Raw genomic sequence first — 18,593 nt, forward strand, 5'->3', positions numbered from 1 at the left:
TATACTACAGTTCTGAGTTGTGAAAGCCAAGATGTATTCTTGGTTTAAACTTACTGATTTCTGACTGACCACATCCTCCAAGCTAAGAGGTCAAGGCATTGGAATGCCAAATGGTGGCCCTAAATTATTGTCACAAAAGCCCTTCTTCCCACATTTTATCAGAGGGACACATAGTGGAAGACACTGGAAAGTGCTGTAAGGAAGAGCATACTATATTTTAAAGTTTAAGAACTTCAGGCAAATTGTCTTTCCAATTCTCCTTTTTGTCAAATTCAAAACAAAACAAAAAAACACATAAATCATGTATTAACCAGCATACTTGACACTTGGCATACATTATCTCATTTATACAACCCTTAACTCATACTAAAAGAGACTTGTCCAAGTTCAACTCACTAATCAATGGTGGAGTAGGACTCAAAATTAGGTTTTTCTGAAGCTAGAGCCCATGTTCTTAACACAGTACTATGCTTTGTTTTCTCCATCTTATTTTTGACTTTTTAGCCATCAATGATATTTTACCTTTTCTCTCCCTTTTAAAACTCTCACATCTTAAACTAAATGCTCTCTTCATCTAGTTCTCCACATATGTCCATACTTCCTCTTTCTCTATTTCCTCTGCTACTTCCTCTTTTCTCTCTTATACTCCAAAATGTGCCCCAAAGCTTAGTGTTTCTTCACACCCTTGGCTTCAGTTAACACTTCCATGATCTCACCAGACTCTAAATTCTAGAACAACAGAGACCAGATCACTCTCAATTCACTGGCAAAACCCTAGTATCTTGAAAAATGACTGACATATGGTAGGTATTCAATAAATATTATTGGAAAAATAAATGGCTGAATGGATGGGTGAATCACTGATCTGCCAAATATTCTTTTATATTCTTTTTGCTCAAAGTAAAGACTCTTACCTGCTAGATATATTAGAGTCCCACCATTGCTATAAAACAGTAGTAAGAGTTTAATGTATCCATTGAGGGTTTCAAAATTTACTGGGGCTGCAATATTATTTGGACTTTTGTCATCATTTTCCCAGACGAGGTAACCATTTACCAAGGTGGGATACAGATCTTCCATAGTAGAGAAGAACAGCTTGATTCTTCCAATGCCATGGGTTTGGGTTCCTGTGCAGCAACTGTGTGGTCTTTACTAAGTAGACATGGAAAGAGGACAGATAGATCTGCAACACCTGGTGGCTCACTTGAATTTGATAATATCACCATATTCATTTGGTAAATGTGTCCTAATGTTGAGAGCATAGAGGAGACTTAATTCCAGGTCAAGTCTAGACATGGAAGAATAATGAGCTCATAGCCATGAAGAGTCATGATTCTATCAGGCCTTCCAGATCTTTTTTTTTTTTTTTTTTTGCTTGCCTACTCCTACTGTGAGTCCTCAAATATGCCCATAAAACTTGGCTGTGAAGGCCAAGGTTGTCTTTAGTTACTAGGGGTGTGGTCCACTGAGGATTTGTTCAGTCCGAAATAATTAATCAAATGACTTTTTATGGGAGGGATTATCAGAGACTTAGAGGCTGGATGACATCTGCTGGCTGAGTCAGCTGTCCACCTGTCGTTTCATACCAGTTCTGCAGCATGTGCCTTCTGGTGGGCACTGACACCTGATTCAAAGATCATCAACACTTCATGCCCGCCATGGTACCTGTTCTCATGCTTCTATCCCAGACTGATTTGATCCCAATTTTCCAATCTTCCTCCTTCCAGACTTCAGATCAGCCAGCCAGACCATTTTCTGCTGCTAAAAATTCTGATTCTATTTTAACCTCGGGCAATTTCTTTTGTTCATACAAAGTGGGTGGCCTGATTCATCACCTGAAACTCTCTCCACTGGAAGAAGTTTTCCCTCACCATGATCTTTCAAAGCCACCCTTAAGGGGGTGTGCAGTGCAGCTTCTGGCCATTTTTAACTTGCACCCACATACTGAGCTGACCAGTCCACACACTAAGCGAAGGTTCTTTCCTCCTCTGTCAGCTGTTTGTAAGGAACTCTCCAATGTGGTCACAGGAGCTAAATGAGAGGAGCTGGGGTAACATAATGAATGGCATGGAAACCTGGGATACCTGCTGCTGCAACATGCTCGGGACCTCTGGCCTAGCTCATGCCTGGCCCCAGGTGTATTGCTTCTGTTTATGAGGTACTGTGGCTGGGCCTGTCTGAACTTGACTTGTTGGGTCTGACAAAACCCAGCTTATGGTGATTAGATATCTGGAATGCATGGTCACTTGGTATATTAGTCAGGGTTTTTCAGGAAAAAAAAAAAAAACAGATCCACTAGGATTTTTAATCTATGCATACATAGAGATGGTCCCTGACTTACGATGGTTTGACTAAGGAATTTTTGACTTTACGATGGTGTGATTCTGGAAGCCATCCATGAACTGTGTGTGAACTGAGTGATGTCTGAGCCATTAGGCAGGGAAGCCCAGTTTTGGGAACTCCCAGTTGGAATCCACCGGTTTGAGAAAGCCTGATTCACGCCCAGCACCCTGTCCTAGCTCACCACTCAAGTTCAAGCTCAGCCCCTGAGAGGAATAACGTGCTAGAGCCAAAGGGCCTCCCGGAGATGGGTGTGGCTTGCTAAACGCCAATCAACCTGTCTACTGCAAGACCCCTGCCACACTGAGAAGCAAGCAGGGAAACAAGACTCCTCTCACTGAAACCTTATCCCTTCCTTTGATGCATTCCCCGTTAAATAAAGAATCTGGGCCTTTTTTAGTTGTTCAGTTCCAGTTCCTATCAGGGCTGGAAGACCCATCAGGTGCTCCACTTTTAAAATCTATCTTTGGCTTTGTCTTATTTTTTTACTGATTATTTCAGACTTTTTATTTTCCTAGGCGGCTCACACCTCCTGAGCAGGAACCTGCTCTGTTGGGGTGCTGGTCCACCCCGTCATAGTGTAAAAATGATACATATTTAACAGAAACCATCGTTCCAATTTTGATGTTTTCCCAGACTAGTGATATGTGGCATGACACTCTCTTGTGATTCTGAGCAGCAGCAGGCAGCCATAGCTCCCAGTCAGGTGCATGATCCTGAGGGGAAACAACCAATACTGAACTCTATAGTACTCTATAGTCAATAAATTACATGAGGTTTTCAATACTTGACTATAAAATAGGCTTTGTGGTAAATGATTTTGCTGATCTGCAGGTTACTATAAGTGCTCCAAGCGTGTTTAAGGTGGGTTGGGCGTGTTGAAGGTGATGTTCAGTAGATTGAGAGTATTTTCAATTTATGAACTTGTTAGTTTTTGATGGGTTTACAAGGCATAACTTCATTGTAAGTTGAGGAGCATTGGTATTTCAGTATATACACATATATATGTGTGTGCATCTTTACATATATTGGGAAGAAGAGTGAAAGAGATTTATTTTAAAGAATTGGTTCATGTGACTGTGGTGGCTGGCATGTCCACAATTGGCAGAGCAGGAGGCAGATGGAGACAGGTAAAACTTGGGTCCAAAGTCAGTCTGAAGTTGAATTTCTTCCTTCTCAAGGGATGTCAGTCTTTTCCTTTATTTACCCCTTAAGACCTTCCCATTGAATCAGATGATGCACATTCATTTCATGGAAGATAATCTGCTTTATTCAAAGTCTACTGATTGAAATGTTGATTGCATCTGAAAAGTAGCTTTGGAGCAAAATCTATTGTGGTATTCAACCAAACATCTGGGCACGAGAGCCTAGCCAAGTTGGCACATAAAGTTGACCATCACTCCCTTGGTTCTCATGAGAAGATTCCCTCTCTGTCAGGGACCAGAAGCACACTAGGGGTTTCCAAAAACAAAAATAATTCTCCACTGATAGCATGGCCTTGATCCAGGGGCCTTGGGACCTGCATAATGACTCCTTACTGGGATTTACCAAAAACCACATATGACATCTTTTCCCACTATGGATTCTCAAATGTCACAGGGTCCTCTGGGTCATCTAGCTCAAATGCCAGGGAGTTGCTGTGGAGCTCTTCCTGCTCTGAATCGCACTTAAAGGGCAGCCTTTCAAGACACCCAGTATATGGGACTGGAGGAATAGTACCATGTGTGAAGTGTACTAACTTCAGAACCCAAAGAGGCCAACACTTCAAGGTGTTGTGCTTCCTTCTTCCTAGTGGGAAGTACAAGATGTAATGATTTTTTTACTTTGGATTGGATACCCCAGAATGCCCCGGACCATTGGACCTTTGAATTTTTTGCTGATGTGTCAAGACCATGAATCTTCATAAGTTACCTACTACCCACTAGGGCAGATGCTAGTCCCTTTTTGATTATTGAGACCATTTAGCCTAATGTCATAAAGATAGTGGATCAATATGATGTTCTGTGAAGTATACAGAAAGTCCAAACAATCTCAGACTGTATTACAAGAATAAGAACTAATACAGTCCTTAGGAGAACTGTAATTGTTGCCTATCCACATGAAGGTGAACTGTATCTGATCCTCTTTACTGAGAGAGATTGATGGTTCCATACCATGCACCTGAGGCCAGGTTAATCTGCTCCAGCAGAGATGCCATACCTGGTACAGCAGATGCATTGGGTTTGAGGTAGTCCACTCTCACCATCCAGGAGATCTATCTATCTAATATCTGCATGGGCCCAAGATGGTAAATTAAGTAGAAATAAAATATGGCTCTCTTCCCCTGCCTCCTTTAAATCCTCAAGTGTGATATTAATTTGTAGTTCTCCAAGAATATGAATTTTTATTTTCAATGAATATGTACTAATAGCATATATTAATAGGGTTCAGTGTGCTCTTTCTGACATGCATATGGCATGCACTGATCAAATCCAAACTCCCTTTATTCACACACACCCCCCATCTGTTAATTACTATTCAACATTCATATTGGCTTTTTTCAGCTTCTACATTTGAGAGAGAACATGTGATACCTCTCTTTCTGTGTCTGGCTTATTTCACTTAACATAATGTCCTTTAGTTACTTTGCCGCAAAGGACAAGATGTCATTCTTCTTTGTGGTTGAATAATCTTCCACTGTTTATGTATACAACATTTTCTTCATTCATTCATCTGTTGATGGGTACTTAGACTGATTCCATAACTCAAGTATTATGAATAGTGCTGCAATAAACATGGGCATTCAGGTATCTCTTTAGTGTGATGATTTCATTTCCTTTGGATACATATCTGAAACTGGGATAGCTGGATCATATGGCAGCTCTATTTTAATTTCTGAGGCACCTCCATTCTGTACCCATGATGGCTCTATTCTCTTACATTCCCAACAGCAGTGTATATTAGAGTTCCTTTTCCCCCCATATCCTCACCAGCATTTATTATATTGTTTTTCAATAACAGCCATTCTTCCTGGGGTGAGGTGGTATCTGACTGAATTATTATTTAGTAGCTAATGCTTACGTTGGCCCTATCTGTTGGGAACCTAGTCAGAGTATAATGTACCTCAGGAAAATAAATAAACTCTCCCATAACCAGTCTTATATCTCAGGCTTTTTGACCAAGCACCCTTGGAATTCACTCCTATGGCACTCCCCTTGCTTTTGCCAGTACATGACAGCTGCAGGTTTCAGCTCTTTTGGGGTCCTTTTCCTCACTTATTGGGCCTTGTGCAACCCTGGGTGGGTTATTCTTTAATTTAACCTCAGTTATGCATCTAGTGGTCAGGAGGGCAGGGGAAGGATTGGAAGAAACACAAGAGGAGTGCCAACCCTTAAGAGGAGCGAAATTCACTTCCATGGGCTCAGAAAGTTCAGGGAATCTGGGACTCAAAGATTTTCAAGGCCATCAATGCTAATTTGTCCATCCAAAGGGTCAGGGTTCTATCTTTTCCCAACAGGGCCATAACCTTGTCAAGGCAGACCTGCCTCAGTTGGGAGGTTAACGTCCTTGACTCCCAGATATTCTGATGATCAAAACCTGAGCATGTTCTTCAGCTTTCTTTGCCCTCCCACTGCAGGAATTAAGAGTCTCTTGGCTTCCAAGGAAGCCTTCTGGCTTTCACACTTAGCTTTTAATTGCCCATGAATCACTCTCAGCCTTTTGTTATCTTTAATAGAGCAACAATCACAGTATATCCAATCCCTGTCCTTAATGTGACTCTCCTCCATAATTTTCAAATTCCTACTAGGCTGCATGTGCTAGCAATTTTCATTCCTTTGTGAATGATCCAACTTTATCATGAGTGAAAGTGTCAACAATTGGGCCATCACCTTGTGTCAGGGTCTACCTGTTCCACTTACCATAAGATGGGGTGCTCAATGCCAACTTGGTGGTAAGAGATTCATCTCTGAACTCTACCAAATCACCTACTTTTCCAGGCCACTCTTGCTATTGTCACAGGCCAAGTTCCCCTGGAAGCTGTTGATGAGACTGAGTTCAGTGTTCGGGATGTTTATTAGCTGGTGTCCTTGGATCAACACTTATGGACAGGATGACCTATTTGTCAGTTTTCCTGGAACAGCCTTAGTTTTACCACTGAAAAATCCAGCATTCTGGGAACCGGGACTGTTGGGAGTGCTATCTGTGGAAAGGCCAGTGCAGAAGCAGGATTTAACCAAAGAGAAGTCAAAACAGACTTGATGGCCTCAGCTGACCCATGAAGAACTCTGTAATTGAATTGGCCCACTGGACATGTCTAGCATCAGACTGACATGGCTGGGACTTTATGTCCCTGCTCTTTCTGTCACTGGTTGTGCACTGTCCTGGGAAGTTTGTGGCCTTGGAACAGCAAATGTGCTGCTAAGAAGACCGCTGAGTGGGGTTAAAATGAGCTAACAGACTGCTTGCTGACAATACTCTTATGACGTGGTACAAAAAAAATTCACCTTTGAAAATCTGAGTGGTGTATCGCTGAGCTCAATATGGATGTAGGTGGTCGTACTCTTATATTCACGTGGACCATCCATACAGGGAAGCCCAAGAAACTTGTAACAGTGGCTGCCTCTAAATAGAGGAAGTGGGTGGCCAGAATAGGGTAGGGGAAGGATTCTCTAATGATATACTCCTTTGTATGTTTTGAATTTTGAAAAACCATGTTGAATATATGTATGAATTGCAGACATGAGTGTAAATTGAAAATCTATTTAACAAATAAGTATATATGGAAATAACTTAAGAATAAAATTAAAAATAAATTAGAACTTAAGCATATAAACCATTTTCTTAAAATTTTGATTAATAAATCATGTGTCAGGATCCTAGAGATCCCAAAGTGAAAAATGGACAAAAATCTCTTTTCTAATGCACCTATATGTCTACTCTGTGTCTAATTAACAAAGTGGGTAAAATTATTCAAATTATTCTTCAATCATTCCCCCATTTTTTAGTCTAACCAACATAGCCAACTTGGTAGCATAAGAGCAAGAATGTTAATAATCTGATTTGTTATGGAATTGTCACCTTATTTTATACAAAATTTGAATAGCATATAAACTAACTAAGGACTCTACACCAATCATTTTGTTTCTGCCTTAACCTTACCCTTCAACATATTTCTGGTTCTGTTTCTTCCTTTTCTTCCCTTTTACTCCAGATCATCTTATTATGTAAATTTTTATGTAGTCCTCAGCCTTTTTAGGTTTGTATACAAATGGGATACAAATGCTCTAATATTACATAGATATATATTCCTGGAAAATTCATATAAAATAATAGATAAATATCCATCTAAAATAATAAGCCAACTTGGATAGACAAGGTAGGGGCAGGCACTAAATATTTATATGGAACCATGTAACAGTAATAAAAATATTACTAATAAAAATGCCAGTGCGGTTAGCTCTCTTCCAGTATGCACCACTGTGGATCACTTCCTTCCTTGTAATTCCCTAGGTGGTGCTTCCTTCTTTAAGATATTAGAGGGCATCTGCTTCTAAAAGGGTCAGATTTGGAAATCTGCTCAAGTCAGTAGCCTTCCTCATTAACCAATCACTTATGTGAGTGAAAGCCTCTTCCTACTGTCTTCGTCCATGCCTGCTGCAGGTAATGTGACAGATGGGAATGCTGAAGCTTCCTGATTCTTCAAAAATCAGCTTTCCTAGCCCCTGGTTAAGGGCCCCTGGGTTTAATCCCCAGTACCCACCACACACCAAAAAACAAAAAATATCAGCTTTTCTTTTTTCCATAAAAATGAACTTCTGCAGATTTTCAGCTTTTTTTCCTATAAAGTTTTCAAATATTTCTAAAGCTTCTTGTTAATATAAGAAATATTGTTCTCACTGCTTTAAATAATGTGCTAATAAAAGTCATAGATGACCCTGCATAGCTTCCATATTATGCCAGTTACCAACATCATTCCTTGATTTACCAATTCTGTCTGTACTGTGCATAAAAGACCATTTTCCTTCACATCAATGTGAGTTAGCCTTTTATCTCCTAATATTGCCTAACATTTGGTTTGATTTAGTATTAGGTATTATATTAATTAAGACTTTGTTATGAAAGAAATCATCTCAAAATAAATTTTTTAAAAAAGAAACATTCCTTCTCACTTAAAGACTGAAGGCAAATCCAAAGGGCCTGCTGAATCTCAGGACTGACACCGTGTGGCTACAGCTCTGTGTCTATACCTTGACTCTCTCTCTCTTTTTTTTTTAATGCTTCTCTTTGTGTCTTGGTTTCATTCTCTTCAATCACTAACAGGTTTTCCCTGTGGGGCAGGGAATATGGGCCCTGATATCTCTCCTTGAGTCAGGAGCCTAATATTTGGAATGATCTCTGTGGACTGGAAAATGATGTGCCATATTTGGTCAGGCCTGCATCACCTGCTTATACCTGGGTCACGTTCATGCCAGAGGGCAGGCAGGACACCAAGACTGACATCATTCCAGAACTTCATGAAATAGGGGGTGGAGGCCGAGGGAGACTGGGTTGACACCAGCCATAGCTTACCAGTGCATATATACCAGTGCCTGAGTATTGAAGTAGTCTGACTGTTAAACAGGATTTGCTGAAATTAGATGTTTAAAAAATTCTTAGAAAATGCAAACCAAAAAAAAAGTAAAATGATTCTGCTTAAAGTCAATGTAAATGTATCAAAAATATTAACACATATACTAAGAAAATAGGTGTCAGGAGAGAAAGAGTAAGTCAAGATGGTAATAAAAATAAAATAAAAGATTCATATTTAAAGAATAAAAATGAAGAGTAATAAGAAAAAGGCAAACAAACAAACAAACCCAAAATCCAGTAAATAAATTTCCCTTATTAAAAAACAACAGGGAGATGCATGAAGATGCAGATCAATGGCAAAAGATTTGCCTGACACACACAAGCCCCTGGGTTCAGTTCTCAGTGTAACAAACAAATAAAAAGTATGGAGGTGGGGAATAAATAAAATGGACAGAAGAAAAGAATGCTAGTAGGAATTTGAGTCCCAGGGTGTAAAAGCATTAACAAAGATTATGAGTGATAATAGATACATTATGAATGTGTTTCACAGTACAGTTTTATTTCATATTGGAATGATAAGTGGCGATTTGTGTCTTAAGTAGGAAACATGCCCAAAGAACGTGTGAATGGCATTGAATGATTAAAGATTAACAGCTAGAAGTAGTTAAGGCTTTTGCTTAAAATCACAGTCATTTGTACGTTTGATGAGTCAGGATCATTGTAGATGGTAAATGGCAATTCTTACCAACTACCCCAGGCAAAAGTAATTTCCTTTAAATTGCCAGCTTTCGCAACACCACAAGGTTTTTAAAAACCATGTCACTCTTGGTTGGGAAAGGAAATCAACAATCAAGAGCATGAGAAGAAGATTAACATTAAACTGGGATGAGAGGTGGGAGGGAAAGGGAGAGAGAAGGGAAATTGCATGGAANAGAACTATGTAATGTTTTGAACAACCAACAATAAAAAATTTAAAAAAAAAAGACTATAAAGACCTAACAGAAGACCAAATTGAGAGAAGAACTATTTCCAGTTATCCACTATAACCAGGTGTACACACACAGAAATGGCAAAGGTCAAGGATGTGTACTTTGGAGCTGCAGTTATTAAATTGAAGCCACTTTGCTTGAATAGAATAGTATGCTAGAAATTCCCTTTTATTTTGCAGTCACTTCTTAGTTATCTACAAAAGAAAAAGGAAAATTCTACAATATCAAATTGTCTATCGCTTGTCACTCAATTACTTCTTTGGGTTGCTTGACAATGTTTGTTTAATGAAATGGGCACTAAACTAAATTATTAATTTTGAGGATATTTACCACGGCATAAAAAACTTGGGAACAATTATGAAGAAATAGAGTTATGTTGAAATCAATGAGTGAGTAATAAAAATTTGTATAGATACTAAGTGCTGTTGTAATTTAAAAAAAGAGAAGAAATTATTCTGGATTAGTCAATCTTGACAGTCTTCATCAGAACAAGAGATACTGAATTTCAGTAAAGAAGAAGTGACAACTATGTCCAGATTCTGCTGAAGACAGAAAATGGTTCATGGAATTCCTTCCAGGGACAAAGCTTTACCAGCCATGATTATCCAGAGCGCAGAGTAAAAGATGTGTGTGCTCAGATGGGAGGAAGACAGAAGAATTGAGAGCTGGAAAGTGAAATCCTGTGTGAAGTTTGATTTAGGTGTACTTCAATTTCACCTTCTTTGTCTCAAGACCATCTATGGCTTGATACATATTTTAAAACATAAAATTATAATCAAAGTTCCTATTTCTTCAGTATGACTGCCTCATTTGAAAATGAAGGCATAGAGTACTAGCATTACCAAAACTATTGCTTTTACTCAAAACGTTTAATTTTTTTTCAAGAAACCCTATCTTTTGAAGAAAAGTATTTTATCCATATAAGAATTTATTTGGTGGATTATAAAGATTTAAAAAAAAAGAGTTCAGCTTAGCTCTCTGAATGAAAAGAGGCAAAGTAGAAAAATCACATAAAGGATTGTGAGGAAAAGAAAGAAAAGAAGTCCCTTTCAGAGGATTGCTGTAAAAGCTCACATGATTGCTGTTATGACATTGATGGATGTTGATGGAAATGAGTTAATTCATTTTATTGTGTGACAAGAGCACTAGTTCAAGATGCCACACAATTAAATTAACTGAAATAATCGCTAGAAAACAGCGAAGTTTAAAGGGCAGAATTGAAGCTCACATCCTGTAAATGACTTTGAAAGTCCCTTTGGAAAGCATTCCTAGGGGGCAAAACTCTTACAGGCTTGAATTTAAAACAGAATCAATACATTTCCAAGCTACATGCGACAGAGATTATCAAGATCCTCATTTCCCCTGACAGCTACTCCAACAAAGTGGAAAGAACAGAAATGTGCAGATTTATCAGTTTATTTAGGTTTATTCTTAAAAACTGTAGAGGGAAATAGTTGTTATCTTTGATAATATCCTAATATTCTAACATTTTGAGGGTAATCATCTTTACAAATATTATTAAAATAATTGTGCAGTTTTACTAAGATATCAAAGAGAATATTCCTGAAATTTACATGAGGAAAAAAAACAGACAAATCAACCTGAAAATATCCCTATGTATATTATCTTAAACAATTTTGAAAAGCATGAATCAAATGCAAAGATATATGCATTTGCTAAGAGATATCTGTTTAACCATGTTGAGCAAATGACATAGAATTTAGAGTTCAAGAATCAATAAATGGGATGGTATCAAACTAAAAAGTTCTTCACAGCACAGGAAACAATCAAGAGTGTGAAGAGAGAGCCTACAGAATGGGAGAAAATCTTGGTCACCTACGCCTCAGATAGAGCATTAATCTCCAGGATATATAAAGAGCTCAAAAGACTTAACATCAAAAAACCAAATAACCCAATCAATAAATGAGCAAAAGAACTGAGCAGGCACTTCACAGAAGAAGAAATGGTCAACATGTATATGAAAAAATGTTCAACAACTCTAGCAATTAGAGAAATGCGAATTAAAACTGCACTGAGATTCCATCTCACTCCAGTCAGAATGGCAATTATTAAGAATACAAGTTACAATAAATGCTGGTGAGGATGTGGGAAAAAAAGGTACACTTGTACATTGCTAGTGGGACTGCAAATTGGTGCAACCACTCTGGGAAGCAGTATGGAGACTCCTCAGAAAACTTAGAATGGATGGAAGCACCATTTTACCCAGTCATATCACTCCAAAGGACTTAAAATCAGCATACTACAGTGATGCAGCCACATCAATGTTTATAGCATCTCTATTCACAATAGCTAAACTGTGGAAACAACCTAGGTGCCTTCAACAGATGAATGAATTAAGACAATGTGGTATATATTTACATAATGGAATATTACTCAGCCATAAAAAGAATTACTTTATGACTTCTTCTGTAAATGGATGAAAACTGGAGACTATTATTCTAAGTGAAATAAGCCAATCCCCCAAATCCAAAGGTCAAATGTTCTGTCTGACATGTGGATGCTAACGCACAACTGGGGGAGGGGGTCACAGGGAGAATAGAATTTCAGTGGATTAGACAATGAGGAATGAAGGGAAGGGAATGGGGATAGGAATAAGAAAGACAGTAGAATGGATTGGACATAACTTTCCATGTTCATATAGAGAATATACAACCAATGAAACTCCATATCATGTACAACCACAAGAATGAGATCCTAGTTAGAATAAGTTATACTCTATGTATGTATAACACATCAAAATGCATTCTACTGTTGTTGTATCTAAAAAGAACAAATTAAAAAAAAATTAGAGCTAAAGGCCTAGAACAAATTCCCAGCTCTATGGTTTACAGGTCTCCAGTAAATTAACCTTTCTGAACCTGTGTCTTTCTTTGGTATTTATCCAAAAAGATAATATATTTTTTGAATGTCTACCATGAGTGGACACAGGACTATGGAAATAGATAGGACATGGCCCCAGTTGGCCAGAAGCTTATATTCTTTAGTAGATGGGGACACCACTGAAAATCACTGTATTGTTGAGAAGATGACTGCAAGAGAGAAAGTGTTTGCTAAACTATAATATTGTATGCAATCATTATTAAACACAATAATGTATAATGTATAAAGTTAATGGGAAGACCAATAAAAATTAAAGACACTGAATACAGAGATATTAGACAAGCTTTGTTGGATCAAGATTTTATAACCCTGTTACTCCAAATTCCTTCAAGAGGAAATATGTTACTGATTTGTTTTTATAATTCTCCCTCCCAATTCTGTCCCAAACAGGGATCTGAGACTTTTCCAGTCCTACTCCATTAACTACAATGGCCAATTATGTCATTACATATAATGACAATTTGTCATTTTGTGCAATAAATTTAACGTGACATTTATTCTTCTTAGGCTCAATTCTCTCACAGTGAAATTGGGAGGAGGAAGTGAGGTGGTGATTTCATTTTACTCCTCATTTCCATTTGCTGTAATGTTTTTGGAGGACCAAGAGTCATTATTCAACATTTACTGACATCTACTTACTAATTTGATTCTTTGGAGAGGTGATATTGACTGACAAGGCTTACAGCAAAATCATTTCCTGTCATGGGCAGGAACATTCAGTGCTCTGAGGAGGTCTATGCCCATTCTCTTGCTTGTTGTACCTTTCTTGAGGTGTCCAATTATATCAAACCTATATACTTATAGACGGCCATCAGGGCTTAGACTGAGAGCCTTATATTTGATACCAACACAACAGAAGACTTCACACGTGGCAATTCCTTATCTAGGGTATTTTTTTCACTCAGTTCTTGTGAAATAATGCAAACCTAAATATGCGTAAGAGTACACACAAACATATGATCTTTTTACTTTTAGAGCATGAATAAAAATGCTTATTAATAGGAAAGTTCGACCATGCTTGAGGAAGGAGCAAATACTAGTTAGTGTGTTCTCATTATAGTGATAATAAATCATTTTTAAGTTTTAAATTATAGGACAATTTCTCTTTTTCTGTGCTTACAACGGATGCAATTAAACCTGAAATCAACAATGAACATTTGTTAAATCACTGGGAAAATTTGTGAATGATTTTAAAACACATTGTCTAAGTAGTAAATGATTGTGATGGTTAGATCAATATCTTCAAGAAAGGAAATAAAGTGTGATTAGTGGAGGACCATGGATAAACACTACTGAATGAATAAGAGAACCTAGATTAAATTCACATATCATATGTATAGTACTTTACAAAAAAAATTAAAGAAAATTTTATAGTAATTTTGACTATTGGAGATTTTTCACTTTACTCAGCTTTCCAACCTAAGATGCAGCTATGAAAAGAAACAATTCTCTGGTTTCATTTGTAAAAATATGATCTTTATTGCAACAATAAATATTAAGTAGGGTGAGCAAAAGGTACTTACTGAAAATATAAGGAAAATAATAGAAGAAAGATAACACTATATTTATATTTAAAAGGATAAATATTAATCATATATTGAATGATAAATGAAAACCCATCTTCAATAAATACTACAAAAAGAAATTTTTGAAAATATTAGGCCCAAAGGCAAAGATGCTTCTTTGTGAACATATGTAAATATCTGTTAGAACTCTAAGTCCTCCATACCTATATCAGAAGGTATATACAATTTAAGAGCATAGTTGTGTTTACAGCTTCTTATTACAAAAGAATACTTATTTCAGTAATCATCATTCAAAACTTGATGGTTCAACGCTTATAGATTACAAACCAGTGATGTGGAAATCAAAAACTCTTCTTTTGTAGTTCTGTTTTAAAAAGAACTTTGTTAGGAGAATAGTAATTGCCTTTTGAAATGTGTTATTAACTTTCTTTACACTCATAAGAGCAATTAGTATTATATTGATAACCCAGAGGAAGTGTGGGAAGTAGAAAGGGCTTACTGGGTGACTTTGGTACATTTTTTGTTTGGGTCACTTAACTTATGAATTTCATTTTCTTTATGTGGAAAGTAAAGTAATAATGCCTTCCAAGGTTATTATAAGAAATGAATGTATTGTATGTATTAGATCTTTAGCACAGTGCCTGGGTTCCTAATAAGAAAAGGCTGTGTGATCATTACAATTTCAGTTGACCTGTTCTGGGTGCTGTTCTAATGACAACACATGTAAATTCATCTTATCCCCACAGCCTGAACTTCCTCTAAATCAGAAAGCTTCAAGGACAATGATAGAGATGATGACAGCAACTGTAATGAAAATTGAATTGCTTATTTTCTGGCTTCAAAAAGGCCAGTAACTAAAAATTTATAGAACAAAGAAGTAATAAATGGAGGAAACTTTTTTTTCTTAACTCAGGTCTAATTTTCAGAAAATATACATTCAAGCCATCAAAATCATATAGTTAGAACTGTGACAAAGCAATGAATATGACTTATTACTAATAATCATAAGAGAATACTTATTTCAGTGATTGTCTTCAAGACTTGAAGCTTCACAGTTTACAGATCAGCAGAATGGACCCCAAACAGTCTTGCAGTCTTGTTTTAGTGAGTTCTTAGTGGGAGAATTCTAATTGCTTTATTGTTAGTCCCACATCGGACCACCTTGCCTAGAGGTGCTGGTGAGACCTGGCAAAGTTTTCTTTTTCAAAAGTATTTGAACAAACTGGAATGTAAGATGAAAACACTCCTTCAGACTATGACTTACCTTTCTGATTGTTTGGAACATTCTCTGAGGGGAACTGTATTACTTTAAAGGATCTCTCACAAAAGAATTGGGTGGGACCAAAGTGCTCTAAAATCATTTGAGAAACTAATGACAATCTCTTGATTAAATGTGTTGATCCCTTGTTTAATGTGAGCATGAATAGCATGTCCTGCACTTAATAAAAAAAAAATCTGTTTGCTCTAGATCATTTACCAGTTTAATCCCTTCATTTATAACCAACCTTTCTCTCTTATTTTAAAGAGTAGGAGTAATGGAGAGAACAAGAGTCACAAGGACATGCAAAGAATGCCTGTTGCTCTCTCCCACAGTCACTGAACACCTATGTGCCAACCACTTGGAATTAGCTCTCCCAGGTTGTGTTTGGATTCACCTTTGGAACTTAGTTCCTTGCAACCACGCAAGAGGGATCGTATTATTAAAAAAAAAAAAAAAAGAATACCAACTCAGGAATACGGGGTTCCACTCACTGTCCTCCTATCTCTAGACCAGATTTGCGAATCTTTTCTGCATTCCTTGTGATGAAGAAATATACAGTGGAGATGTGCTGTTGCAATGTGGCTTAAATGATTTCTGTGAATAACAGCGACTCGAGGATAACCCGGCAAGGAGTTCTTAGGAAAGGAAGCTTATATTTGGATTGCATACCTACCATAAGACAGGTATTGTATTAAAAAGTTCAGATGCTTCCCCTTATTTAAATTCTACATAATTATCCTGCTCTGAGCTTCAATTTCCTCATCTTAAAAAATGATAATAATACCTACATCAAAAGACTCTAATGATCCCACAAGATAATTATGTGAAGTTCCTCTTAATCTAATCTTAAGAATGATCATGAAGATTGAATGGAATTTATAGAAAGGAAGTTAACTAAGATTTATTGAACACCTACCATGGCCCAAATATTATGGTTTGTCTTTTCACATATTTTATCTCATTCTTAGCTTTAAAAATAAGGAAAATGAAGTCAAAACAGGAATAATCCAAATTATTTTTCCCTAGTAGAGGAACTTCCACTAAGTATCCAGAAAATAAACATTTTTATTGAGTTGTTACAATGGTGGCAGGCATTTTTGTTGGTTGTAGTGAACAAGATGAAGTCTGTCTCAAAGAAATTTTTGGCATAATCATCTAGAAAGTGTTTGGAGGTGGGGTGAAGTAATGGCTTATAGGGAAGAAAAATCAATTGTGCTGTTTTGACCATGGTAAGTTTAAGATGGTAGATATTAGATATCCAAAGAAAAATGCAGAGTAAGAGCTGGGAATAACTGGAATGTGGAGAAGGCATGTAGGTCAGAGATACATGAATCACCAACAGAGAGGTGGTATTTAAAAGCACTAGGAAAAAAAAAGTATAGTGAACATGGTCAAGGACAGATCCTGAGGACCTCTACATTTCAAGGTCTGATAAAAGAGAAACAGTCAAGGAAAAACTCACAGAAGTGACCAGTAATGTAAGTAGAAAATTGGAGTTTGGAGTCATGGAAACATGGAGAGAAACATTTGCAGGAAAGAGTAATCACTAGTAATACAGCTGAAAAATTGAGCAGAATATAGAGAACTGACTCCTGTTCTTGGACAAAAATGTGGTCTTTCATTCAACAAATATTTGTTGAGTTCCAACAAAGTGACACTGGCTGACCTCCATCCAAACACTACCTGAGGGAGTAGGGATGGATACACACTGAACAAACACAAGAGTCCTACCTTCATGGGATTAGCATTTCCCTTTCTATTGAAAGGGAAAAGACACAAATAATAGTATGTTAGTTGGCTATGGAAAACAAAAGCAGGGAAGGAGAGTTTTGTGTGGGCAGGAGTTGTGATTTCAAATATGGCAGTCGAGTGCATTTGAAGATATAAATGAGTAGGGAGGGAGCTACATGGGTGTTTGGATGAAGAGCATTTAAAAAATGGAAGGAAATGTGCAAAAAATGCCTGGAAAGTGTGAAGATTCAGGCTTTCAGAGTACTCAGGGTAGAGTAAATGAGGAAGGTAACTGAATGAAGCAATAGGAGAGGGGGGAAGACGGTTGAGTCTTTGCTCAGAGACAGGAAGCCAGGGTTTGGAGCGTAGAAGTGACACTGGCTGACCTCCATGGTAACAGGATCATGTAGATTGGTGTTGATGACGGACTGTTGGGAGCAGGGGTGGTGGGACAAGGGCTGAAGCATAGAAATTGATTAGGAGACAACTGGCATAATTTAAGTGAAAAACGGAGGGTTTTGGCCCAAGTAGTAACAGTGAATGCACTAAAAACTTTATCGATCAAATGTATTTTGAATGTAAAACTGAAAGAGTATGCTGAATAGCTGGCTATAGTGTGTGAAAAAACATTAAGCATTACACCAAGATTGTTAACCATGAGTGATTATAAAGATGGTTACCATTAACTGAGCCAAGGAAAGGCTTCAGGAAATGGGAACTGGTTTTATATATGTATTAAGATGTCTATTGAACATTCCTCTGATGACATAAAAAAAAAAAAAAAAAGCTAGTTTGGAGATTGGGAAAACTATTGGCTAAAGATACATTCACTAAGAGTTGCCAGAGCATAGATTGTGTTTAGGTCCATGAAACTAGATGAGATCATCAAGTGAGGATGGAGAAAAGTTACAGAATGGCTAAAGCATGAGACACCCTTGACTTTGTAGCACTAGGACTGTGTGGAAAACCAGTGTCGAGATTTGGTAAGGCCAAATGCCGATAGGTTAAGTAGAGGACAGAACTTGTCACTGGATCAGGCAATGTAATCATTGTCAGAGGCCGTGATGACAGTCACAGTAGAGTGGTTCAGGCAAAAGTCTGACTGGAGTGAATTCAAGAGTAGGATAGAAGAATAGGACACAATATTATAGTGACTCCTTCAAGAAACTCTGGAGACAAAAGCAGAGAAATGAGGCCATATCTAGAAAGTGGGTTTGAGACTTTGGAGGACAACATACTTAATACACTAAAGGAAAAACAAGATCGAGAGAACAGAACTGATGATACGTGAGGAGG

This window comes from Marmota marmota, unplaced genomic scaffold (assembly GCF_001458135.2).
Source record: "Marmota marmota marmota unplaced genomic scaffold, marMar, whole genome shotgun sequence".
NCBI classification, from domain to species: domain Eukaryota; kingdom Metazoa; phylum Chordata; class Mammalia; order Rodentia; family Sciuridae; genus Marmota; species Marmota marmota.